We start from the raw sequence: 13,228 nt of genomic DNA, 5'->3' as shown, positions 1-13,228 counted from the left end.
ATAAACAGAAAGCTATAATCATGTTTTTTCAGATGTTTCCGGTGCACAACGATTTTGGATCGATATACTGTGTAATACAATTATCTGCAATGATCTGGTTGTATTGAAAAAGAATTTGCAGGAGACCTCTAGGGGGTTTTATCCAGAAACACGTATCTGGCAATGTTGTGAATAGTGGAAGGAAAAATTAAGGGTTGACAAACACTGTCTATTATGTACCCAGTAACTTCATTAATATTTTATTTCATAAAAGTATTGCATTAAAAAGTTTATACAAACAAGCTCAAAAGTAATAATGAAAATAATGCTCACGGCTTCATATCATTTGTTTCTGTGGAAGAAGCACAAAAAACCTTAATGAACATACGGACGTTAGAGAGATTCAATGTTGTGTGAATATGCCACAGATTATAAGCAATATTGATTATGCTATGAAATAAATTCTTGTATTTCTATCTTATCTAAGTTATATAAATACTTGTGGATATGAAATACTTGGATGCCTCTTCAACTACTTTTTTTTTTTTTACTAGAATGGTAAAATTCTAGACTGAGAATCAACTAGAATTGTTCACGAGCACTGTATATTAAGCCTTTTATTTTAAGTCCTTCCCCTCCCCCCGCCCCAAACGAAGATTTGCAATGTCAGGGAAAGGGCTAAGATGTACAGTCTACATTCAACAGACATTACACATTTTCTGCAAAGATCTCTGTGTGTAGAAACAACTCAGTTTTGTTTTTATGGTTCTCTTGAAGATGCTGACTCTTTGCAGCATCTATCTCAAAGCCTGAAAAGATCCACATTTCCTATTGTGAGTTTCTAATCACATACCTGTAATGTGAAACTCTCTTTTATCAGCCTAGAACAGATTACATTCTGGCAAAGCTCACAATTTGGGGTACACTGGTCTCTCTCACAAAGCCCTGCGCTATGCAGATTCTGCAGGTCCCCATCTGGCTGCTGCAGACCTGATCTAATGACAAAGATTGCTCTTTCGGATGCTTTCCTCCCTGTGTATGTCCTGGATGCTCGCTTTCAGTCTCCTGACCACACTGTCGAGGCTCATCACCCTACCCACTTTGACTTTGATGGCTTCCTGCGCCTGCAGGAGACCAGCTTCTGACTTTCTTAGAAAGTCCTATCTTTTGCGTATTGCCTGTGAAGACAAAAAGCATTCCAATAGTGCCTCTTATGATGTACTTTTTATATTGCATCCTGCTATTTTGAGCTATAGGATACTGGAGATTATACAGCCCCTCATTAGCAACTGGGTCAAGTATCCGCATTTCTTTTAGGATCAAACCTTAAAGGGACTCTCTTAAAAAAAAAGTCAGTTGGAAGGAAGAGTCACTATTAGCTTAAATGCAGTGTTAATCAATACGTAAAGGTTCAAAAGCTAAAGAAAATATTTCCCATAATTCTTAGGGAATTAAAAAGGAGACTAGTTGGATCAAAATGAATTCTTTCTCTTTAAAATCTGAAGCAAAATTTAATGAATACAAAAAGTGTATTTGATCTCTTTGAGTTAATACCTATGTAGCTCTTTCATTTAGCTCTAAAGCAAACTAATGTGACACAGGGAAATCCCTTCACCATAAAGATAATTATGATACCCTCCTAATGACTTCTCCAAACCACTTAAACTAATTAGCTTTATAAGAATACAATGTTTGTCACTTTCTTTTTCAATTTTATTATCTTTTTAACATACCATGTCTCAGCTTTAAATCTGGGTGGGAAAAGACATTACATGTAATCAAAGAACAAAATGATAAACGAATATGCTTCTTAAAGTAAAATGCACTAAACTTTACTGGTGCTGATTTTGTATCCATCAATATGGTATTCCTGGCTGGGTTTTTTTATTGGCTCTCTGCCACACCTTGACTCTCTATCATGCTCCATCATGCTTCTTTTAATCTGAATATTTAGTGTTCTTTCATGTCTTAATTACAGCAAATTGCGGCACAGTTGGCACCATTTCTTGAAATTAATCCCAGAGTACTTTGTTTCTGTCAAGCAGTCAAAGCCTTGGAGAATAATAGTAAATGTTATTGCAGATCTAAATTTAAATGACTGTCTATGTATTTAACTTAAGCCTTTAATTATTCGTGCCGAACTGTTTTTGGTTCAAATGTTAAACATTATTCATTGAGAATGTTGAATTACTTTAGACAGCTTAAAACCTGCAGATATGTTTGGCTATAATTTGAACACAACAATTATTTATATTAACATATTTTCTCAGGTGTACAAAACTTAATAAATGGCATGTGATATCTTCTTATAGATATAGATTTCAACATTCCATCGTTTCTGTCACTATTAATAAAAGGTATGGATTTAGGCCCATTCAATTCTAAATGGCTTTTCCCCCAGTGAATTGTTCAATTGTAAACCGGACTCAAAAAACAACAACAACAAAAAACTCGGTATTATTATTGCTGATGTCTTTAATTCTAGATAATGAAGCACCTCAAAAGTTCTTACTAACTGAAGAGTTACATAGTTTTGTTTGTTTGCTTTCCAGTGGAAAACTTAAAGGTCCTAGAACTCTCAATGGCCTCAATTCTAAACAGGTTCTACAAATATCTGGATTCAAAAGAAAAACACTATTTTATAAAACAATAGGAGTTTAAAAAGTCTAAGGTAGTAGAATTCACTACTCATGTTTTATGAATGTATGTTGGAACAATTAGAAATTGAAAAATTCTGGGACATAAAGAATACATACTTGTTGATTCAATTTCAAATACTTGGCTTTCATGTGAATATTTTAAAAAAGAAAACAATGAATAATAAAAATTACATATTTTATAACAGGAATATACTTTTCAGTGAACCACATAGTAGGAGCCCATGTATCACAGTGGTTCACTCTGTGAGCACCCAGCAGGCTATGAGTTCCATGTAGATATTTATCCACCTATGTGTTGCCAGTATTTAGCACCAAGTCTTATATACCTCTCTATATAATAAGCACCTACTGAATTGAATTGGATAGATGGTGTTAATTTCACCTGTCAAACACATGATTCCTCACTGGGAAAAACGTGTCCTTTGCTTTGCCTCTGAAATACAACGTGAATATGGAAGGATTTACGCTTACAGTTTTGGCAGATTTATCTTCTAGCCATCTACAGGCATAAGTTAACAAATACTAGTTTTATTCAGTTTTAATCTCTACCTAAATGAAACTTGATGGCATTTCTATCACCAACACTTAAGGGATACACTGGATTTAGAGACAAACAATGAGAAAAAGATGGATTCCCAGAATTTAAGGTAAAATAGATATTTCTCAATAATTCACAAAAACATGTACGAAGTGGTATATTTCCAGTTCCCTCTCCTTATCAATAGCAATGAGATCGCTGAACAGATATCTATTTGCCTGTTTCTCACAATCTCAAGGGTGTAGCTGATCTTTCTAACTACAAAGTTTCCTGGCGGCTGCAAAGTCGCTTTCAAGCTGTGTTATCTGCTGTTCTAGCTGAGCAAGTTCCACTTTGTGTTTCTGTTGGGTAGCTATTACATCCAAATGCAATGACTGCAAGCTCTTTTCTAGCATTTCAATTGCAAGAACAGCTTTCTCCCCCACATATCAGTCAAATGTATTAGCTGTTGAGGCTTTTTCTTCCTCTGTGATCTACTCATATTCTTAAACTTCCATCGATGTTTGCATTGCATTTAAGATCATGGTTAAAGTGAGAAATTAATGTTCATGGTACCAGATATATTCTGTTCATTATATTCTCTGGGCATAATTATAGACCAGCTTAGAAAAAAATAAACAAGCATGTCTCTCTGGTAGTACAGCTAGTGTAACTGTAGAAACTGAGGAATAGCAAAGTGAAACCAATTATCTCAGCCCTGGGGTACTTTCACAAACACTGGTTACACATCTTAGGGAATCAAAAAGCTATAATGTTTTTCTAACAAGTCTAAAAGCAGGAATTCTACATACCTGTTTTATGTAATCATAGTATACTCATTCTGATATGCTTTGTCAATTTATATCTTATTTTTACAATTAATTACCAGGTACTTAATTACTTTAAAATTTTTATTGCATTTTACAAAAGAATTTAATATGAAAAAATATTTAAAAAAAGAATTTCATATGAATTTTCTCATTTCACCACTATTGTAAATGTAAAGTATTATCATTCCATTTTATAAATAAACTAAACTCCATATTCTTTGTGCTTTTTACTATACCATGCTATTATTTTTGAGTGATTTGAATTTTATGATCCACACTGATGAATTAATGAAATGACCCTTTTAGCAGATTGATTGATTGATTTTAGAGAAAGAGATCATGAGCTAGGAGGGGGAGAAAGAGACAATCTCAAGCAGACGCCTTGCTGAGCATGGAGCCGACACAGGGCTCAATCGCGTAACAGTGCTATCATGACCTGAGCCAAAATCAAGAGTTGGATGCTTAACCGACTGAGCCACACAGGTGCCCCGTTAACAAACTGACCTTTAAATTAAAAATATGTTTATATTACAATAATCATAATATACACCATGGTAATGATAATACTAATCTCAATGTAAATTGCAAATCAGTATAATGACCTATTGAAGTCATCTCTAAAGTTTTGGCATTGCAATTTGAACTCTTTACATTCCACTTATTTTGAGTAACAAATAATCCTTGCTTTGCAATGGAAAATAAATCTCTCTTTTTTTTTTAATGCAGCTGGATTTTCCCATTTGCATCAAGAGAAGGCAGTTGTGCATAGTGGAGGATTTCCTCAGAAGCACAAATGCAATCATGATTAAAAACCAGATAACACTATTAGCTCTTAGTGTTTAGTTTGCCCATATTGTGATTGTGTTCTTGGTCAGTCAGTAAGTAGGGATGGAAATATGCATAATAGCAGAGATTAATTCAAGGAGACCTGAAGAATTAGGAATACTAAACAATAAGCAGTCAGACCTGTGTGTCATAAAGTAGAATCAGAAAAACTGAACTATAGGCAGTTAGCAAAAAGATTGTAAGATGAAATCTTAGAATATTAGACTGTAGGCAGAAAACACCAAAAATTATAAGTTAAAATCAAGAGCTACTAGATGGTAGGCAGTGAATACCAAGGGTCATAAGTAAAAAGTGGCGCTTCCTCTAAATCTCATGTTGCAAAGGATTCTACTTGAAACTTACTGCTGCTTCATATGTAATAAAATCAGAAAATTATAAATTTAACCAGTCCTATTATCAGGAGTTTAGCTGATCATTATTGATTGTTGAGAGTCAAAAGAACCCCCGTCAATAACTGTTAGTCTACACAATGTAGACTAATTAAGCCATTACTTGATTGAGGCCAGAGACTATATTATTTATTTTTATTCAGTGGCCCTTGCTCTGCTCTAACATATAATACTTGCGCACAAATGCATGTTGGATTGAATTGATGTCTTCAGCAGCAATAATAATAGTGATAACAGCATGTTAAACACACACCAAATTCCTGTATTTGGAGAAATATCCATAAAGAGACTGTATTACAAAACCTGGTTCACAAATTTGGAATTTGTATAGTACAAATCAAATAATAAATTATTCATAGTTTCCAAAATCTGGAAAATAAGAAGGTTAATAATTATAGTTACAGCTATAATGTATAATATCTCTTAAACATGTAATGAATTTTATGGGAATAAATGACTACTTAATTCTGAAAAACAAACATGATGATTGATCATATTTATCTCCAAGAACCTATAAGTCTTTTAAAAACAAAATGAAAAAATTCATAGCCAGGCTTCTTTAGGAGTTTAAAAGTGTTTTCTATGTGTGTTTTCAAATAAAATTCAAGGTGTGTGACTGTAACCTTAAGCAGTACTAATTCTCATTGGAATTTCTGTGTCAGTGTTTTTTTTTTGTTTTTTTTTTTTATTGCTACATAAAATCGTCAGTGTAGTATATATGCCAAAAGCTAACATCTTACCATATTGAACTAGAACCCAGAACAGGGCTTCCAAGCCAACTTGTTTCCATCAAAGCTGCACCACTTATTAGTTATGTAAACTTAAACTACTTAAACCTTCCCAAGTCTTATTTTGCTCACTCTAAAATGAGCATATTATATATATCTCATAGAGATGCTTTTAAGATAAAAAGAAATAATACATTTGGTATATTTCTGACAGAGTGAACACTTAAAAAATCTATTAATATTTTTATACTGGGTGCTTATTTTTTATCTTAAAAGTATATTTAAATTTAGGGAATTATGAAAATTATTATAGTGCCACCATGTATAAAAATTATTATATTTTAAAATCTTATTATTTCTCTGAATTTTGTTTAAATGTCTCCTAAATGAATTTTTCTGATTTATTTATTCATGAGAGACAGAGAGAGAGAGACAGAGACATAGGCTGAGGGAAAAGCAGGCTCCCCACAGGTAGGGACTTGATCCCAGAACTCGCATCATGTCCTGAGCCAAAGGCAGATGCTCAACCTCTGAACCACCCAGGCATCCCCTAAATATATTTTGTAGAATGATGAAACAAATCTGGTAAGGGAAGTCTGTGGAATTTTTATAGAACAAGCTGTCAGATTATCAAGAAATAATCACAATTTAATAAAAAATTACCTTTGACAGAGTGGAAATGCCATCACTATTTTGTGCTTATTTTCAAATGGAAAGCACTGGGGCTTACTCTGGTTACTTGGGAGGTTTAACTCTGGGAAGTAGATGTTAACCCCACACTGATCTCCTTTAGAGTTCAGATATTAAGGAAGAGATAAAGCCCAATAAAACCGTCAGGTCAGAATTTGGTTTTTAAGTCAGATGTGGTAATACAGAGGACAGTATAGTATCTAGAAGGAAGAGAGATTGATTCTCTGTAAATATGTTACTCAGTTGTGATGGAGTCCTGAGAGGATAAGAATCTAGGCCAATGAGAATGATGTCAAGATACAAAAAGGGCAAAATTTCCACAAAAGAAATAAATGTCAACACCTAGGTACTCCTTAATTGTGACTAGTAAATTACACTTGAGTTATCTGTGTGACCTACTTTCTCTATGAAAGGCTCTAGGAAAACACTATCAATAAACAAACAAAATAAACATTCTGTTGTTTTATAGGTTGATTCACGGACTATGTTAATTGGTTTCTATTAAAGTTGAGTTTGCCCATCTGGCATATGGAACTATGTGACATATTCAGAATATAGCATTTTGATCATAATACTCTCCCATTTTAAGCACTGCTGCAGCTTCACATCGCTCATGGATAAAGTTTGATCCTTGAAATGGGTCACATGACTCTCAGGCTCCGTCAATCTCCAAAGTTTCATTTTCCCTATTAAACACCGAGTCCCAGTTGTGCTGGTTTTCTTTTAGTTCTTAGAACGCCCTAAACTTCTTCCTTCCCTTGTCAGGCTCAGGTACATGCTGTCCCTTGACCTTGAATGCTCTTCCTCTACTCTTCCTTGCTCCTGCCACCTACAGCCCTGTTATCACCTTCCTTTTTCAATACCATCTTAAATCACATGTTCTTAGAAAGCCCTCCCTGCTGGATCCAGTAGAAGAGGTAGGCTCCTTTGACATATATCCTCATGAGTCCTGTACCTTTTCATAGGATTTGAAATAATTGTAAATACACATACATTTGTCTCCTTACTTGCTCAATGTGAATTTTTCTCACCAAATTGTATATTCTCTGTACACATGGGCAATTTATCATGTTCAATACTGTATTCCACGTACTTACCTTAGTGCCTGGCGAAGCCTCATAATCATATACCTGGTATATGGTGGTAGGTAAGTGAATGAATGAATAAATACATAATGAACTCCCACAGAAAGAACGAACATTAGGATAGCATTAGGCTGATAAACCTGTAAGTGATTCAGCCATGAAGTACAGACAAAAGGTGAAAATTATTCTTTTCTTTTCTTTTTGGAGAATTTCCTTTAATCATTCTTTAAGGGTAGGTAGGTTGGGGACAAATTCTTAGTTTTCCCTGCATCTGAGACTGAATTCATCTCCAAACTACTATTGAGCTGGTCCGGTGAGAATTTTTTTCATTTTTTTATATTTACTTTTTTTCAAGTTCCCTAGTTTCTCTCTCTCTGTTTTTTAAATACATTACATTTTTTGGCTGAGATTTTCTATTTTTTCACTCATTATATGGGAGTTCATAATAGCTTATTGTCACAAATTTATTATTGCTCTGCTTTTGAAACTTTGCCAAATAATTCAAAAACCTGATTTTGATATCACTGCTGGCATCTACTGATTGTCTTTTCTCATTCAAGCTGTAATTATTTTGGTTCATGGAATGATTTTTGATTTTTGATTGCATTCTAGATATCTAGGATATGTTGTAAGATCCTAGGCTCATTTCATCTTCTTTTTCAGCCACAATTCACTGTGTTTAGCTGTAGCACACAGGTTTGGTGTAATGAAATCACGTCTGCATGTGCATGTTCCTACTGGGCCCCACTGACTCTACTCCTGAAAAAATAGAGCATGCATTGCATTAGCTTCTTCCTGTTGAGTGGGTATAGAAACTCAGCTCCCTTGTGGTCCCTAATACTTCCCTATCAGGAAAAGCAGAGTGCCCACTAGCACTACCTCATACCACCTCATATTGCCTAATTACTGACAGGGTGGAGGACAGTGGGGTAGAGGTTCATGCCTCCACTGGGCCCCACTGACAATGGGAAAGATGAAGCAGTAGAGTGCTGATTGGCACCAACTTGCACTGCCTGATTCTACCCTATTGCTGCCTTGTGGGTGAAAGTTTAACACTTTGCTTGGCCCAACTAAGGACAATCTGATGGGGTAATCAGAGCACTATCTGTTGCTGCCAACGGGTGGAAATTTGACTCTGTATTCAATCCCCCTGATACCAGGGGGGCAGAAGGAACAGTTTTTCCACTAGTATTTAAAAATATTGTCAAAAATTTTCCTGATCTACTGGCTACCCATTTCCTTCTCCTTTGGCTAGATGAAGTAGGCTTTCCTTAGGTCTTTTTTGTCCCTATCTTTTGGTGGCTCTAGGTTTTGAGTCCTGGTTCCTCATACTGCCACATAACAAGGCAAAACAAACATACAAACAAACAAACCAAGGAATTCACTGATTTTTGTTCTTCAAATTCCATGGTTCATGGTCAGTTCATCTTTTTCTTTCCATAATTCCATAATTCAGTCTTCCTGTGTTTACTGGTATTATGCTCAAGTTTTTAAGTGATGAGGAGTAAGACTAGAGAAGAGGCTATTTTGTTTCAGTCCAAACTGGAAGTCTCTTAAAGTTATTATTTTAATATATTCCTTTGTTATTATTATTATATATTTCCATTAGGAAATTTGGTGAAGTTGTAAGATTAAGAACCATGCAAAGTAGTTTTATTGTGACTTAGCTACAGATTTCTGATCATTGATAAAGCCTAGAGAAAAAAGTGATTTCTAAAAAGAAAATAAGTTTAGAAAACTTGCCTCATTTCTAACTTGATTGATTTCATATTCATAAGGTACTTTAGGTAATCATATATTTTTTACTCAACACATATTCAGTCTTACTTTCTGCATGTTATGAAGCACTGTGTTGTTCCAAAGCCTAAGAAGAGAAAGAATTAATAAAACAAAAAATTAAAAGATAAAAATAAAGTAATGTAATTAAACAATGAATTAATACATCAAAAGAACATTATTATGCTGGGGCACCTGGGTGGCTCAATTAGTTAAGTGTCCAACTCTTGATTTTGGTTCAGGTCATGATCTCAGGATTGCAAGATCTAGCCCTGCATCAGGCTCCAGGCTGAGTGTGAAACCTGCTTATGATTCTTTCTACCCTATCTCAAAAAAAAAAAAAAAAAAATTATGCTAGCTCAGTGGTTTAGCTCCGCCTTCAGCCTGGGGTGTGATCCTGGGAGTCTGGGATCGAGTCCCACATTGGGCTCCCTGCGTGGAGCCTACTTCTCCTTCTGCCTGTGTCTCTGCCTCTCTCTGTGTCTATCATGAATAAATAAATAAAATCTTAAAAAAATAAAAAATAAAAAAAATTATGCTAAAATCTTATGTTGTCTTCCAAAAATAAAATAAAATAAAAATAAAATAAAAATAAAAAATAGAATTTCATGCTAATAGATAGGAAAAATAGGTTGCTAAGTAGTTGAGACAAATTTTCAAACTGCTCAACTTTTGGTGACATATATTAGGAAACAATATAATTTTCCAGTCTTATATTTTTCAAGCTGTTTCTATTATAATAATTAACATTCTTTGTCAGAAAAGCATTGTGGAAAGCAGAGTTGCCATTTTCTCCACCATCATGCTGAGTGGGGGGATATATAACCCTATGTCATGTCTTTATCTTTTGAAAATTGCAAATTCTGTACCCTCTGACAAGAGAGAGGTAACTTCTTACCTCCTATCAAGAAGCAAAAGGCATTCCCTTTTTCATATTCCTAGAAAAGGACTTCACTCCTTATCTTTCTACTTATCTACATATATAGTTCTTTAAAAAGATGATTTATTTAACAATATGAGTGGATTCAGTGATAAGCAGGCAGGGAGCAGGACTTTCACTGTAGACATGAAAGATACTCTGAGACTTTTAGATCCAAAAGGAGTACACCAAGCAGCATTTGATGTCACTTCCAGTGTGGTATGATTTTTACAGCACCATCTTCCTGTATGGGTTTGTAACTGCTGAGCCAATAGGTAAAGGTAACTAGCTGAGAGCTCCAAAGAAATAGGGCTAATTATATGTCCCTAAATTTTATCTTCAAGGAAGAGCTATGTACTAATTGTATATGTCTACATATAGATATGCATGCATATATCTTTACATATATTTGCTTACATATAAAGCTACATATATCCATATTTTCTATACATCTTTATATCCATTTATCTTTCTAGAAAGATATAGATAGATCCCTAATATAAAATGCATATAATGGCATTATATAGATTTTATATAATCATATAGAAGGTGTCAGCATCTGTGAGTTATATCCATAAGCAGCTTTTTCTTTTATTCTTTAAAGAATGTGTGTTCTTGCCAAGCTTAAATTAGCAAACTATTAGCTGTTGATGTTTTACAAAATGGAAATAAACTGGAAATTTTATTTAGCAAATTAACTCTTTATTAGCAGAAGGATTCTATATTGCATAATAATGAAACTAAGTTTGTGCTAGGAATCAGCAATGTGAGTATTAATTCTTTCATTACCACTCATGACTGTAGGCAAGTTAGAAAATCTCCCAGAGTGTCACATTTCTCATTTGGAAATGGTTTTTGTGGGTATGTGATGGAATATATTATCTCCACAATCCTTTCTGGCGCTCAAGTTTTTCAAAATATAAACTTTAAAATTTGCATACTAATTCTTTAGAGACACTAGAAATGAAATAGTGCTCAAATCAGTCAAAAACAAGCAAATTATATGTTTAGAAGAGGAAGAAAGGGTGTTTAACACTATCTCACCTAGTACATTTTTATTTTCCTGGAATCACTACGATTTACAATAATTCTGCCTTGGTCCTAGCCTTCTATGACGGCCACAGCTGTGCCTTCTCTGAGCCCTCTCCACTGTGGTGGGTGGCCTGCTGTTTTGCTTTAGGAGGCCTCAGAGAGGCTCTCGCTAATACCTAAGACCTATCTCTCAAACTTGAGCCTTATCTCTCTAATGAATGCCTGTTCACCCTCAGAGCCAAATGCCCAGGGAGAACCAAACCTCTTGATCCTTGCTTTATGAACATCTACTTATTGGATCTCAGGGTCAGGAGCTCTGTGATGTAGTCACTCTGGTATTGTACTCCCTCCAGGAAATCTAGGGTTCAAACAGCCCCTGCAGACACTAACTGCTATGGTGATAGATGGCCTCAAGCTGGGTTGATGGTTCCAGACTTCAGGTATGTGAATTCCTCTAAGTCTGGACTTGCTACTTCACGGCTCTAAAGCCACAGTGCCCTTCTTTTTCTCTAGGCAACCTGTCTTTAATGAGGTGCTTTGCCAACACCTTGGCTTCCATGTGATCTAGGCTTCTTTTTGCTAGTCCAGGCAAGGCCCAGAGAGAACCCCCGTATTTTTAGTGCCCTTTCACAGCACCTATTCTGGTCGCATACTTTCTTTCAGTAAGAACAGAAAATGCATATAAAAACCATACATTATACTCTTTTTATTACACTGTGATATATTGGCATGATGTGGTGGTATTTTTTTCTCTCAAACAGGACAGGCATTTACCTCTATCCATAAGATGATCAAATGCTGTCCATTGACCTCAGAAAGGAATCTGATAGTATAGTTTAACCTGAAGGGTTAATGCAAAACTAACCCTTTATATCTGCTTGGTTAAATAAATTATATACAAAAATAAATACTTAGTGTAGAACCAAAGGACCTAACAATTATTTCTGGTCTAGGAAAATATCTATTCTCTCTCACAAGCACAAAACAAAGCTTAGGTGAACTGTAATATAGAAATCATATTGGACGGTCCCAAGATTCTCAAAAGAATCAGAGAATCAGCCATTCACCATGAAGTCATTTACTGAAGACTAACAGTTATTCAAAAAAAATTTTTATTTATTTATGATAGTCACACAGAGAGAGGGAGAGGCAGAGACACAGGCAGAGGGAGAAGCAGGCCCCATGCACCAGGAGCCTGACGTGGGATTCAATCCCGGGTCTCCAGGATCGCGCCCTGGGCCAAAGGCAGGCGCCAAACCACTGCGCCACCCAGGGATCCCCTAACAGTTATTCAAGATGCCTGAGTCACCTGGGTATTTTAGGGTATTTTAAATAGTCTATGACTAGCAGTGAATAAACATCAGATATCAATAACTAGTATGTAAATGCTAGAATGTAGTGGATGTTGGTACTAGAGCCATCATGTTCATGGAGACAGCAGGACAGGTGCGTCTATGGAATAAAACCCAGTCTTGATTAATATGCTTCTGAATAATGTTTGCTAAATTCTATTTAATGTTTTTCTATATTGGTATCCATGGATGAGATTGGTCTGGATTTCACTTTATATTTATTTGTTTGTTTGGCTAGCAGGGAGCTATGTAGCAGATAGAGTGTATCCCTTATCACTGGTTGGTGTTAGTATTTTGTCACCTTCATAAAAACGTTGTAAGTTCTCTTCTTTTTTCTATGCTCTTGAGGATTTTAAATAGCTTTGAAATTAACTATTTCTTAATAAATTACTCTGGGAAACAGTCCATTTTTTGAGTATAGCTCT

Source organism: Canis lupus, chromosome 29, assembly GCF_011100685.1.
Source record: "Canis lupus familiaris isolate Mischka breed German Shepherd chromosome 29, alternate assembly UU_Cfam_GSD_1.0, whole genome shotgun sequence".
NCBI lineage: Eukaryota > Metazoa > Chordata > Mammalia > Carnivora > Canidae > Canis > Canis lupus.
Note: the sequence above shows the minus strand (reverse complement) of the source record.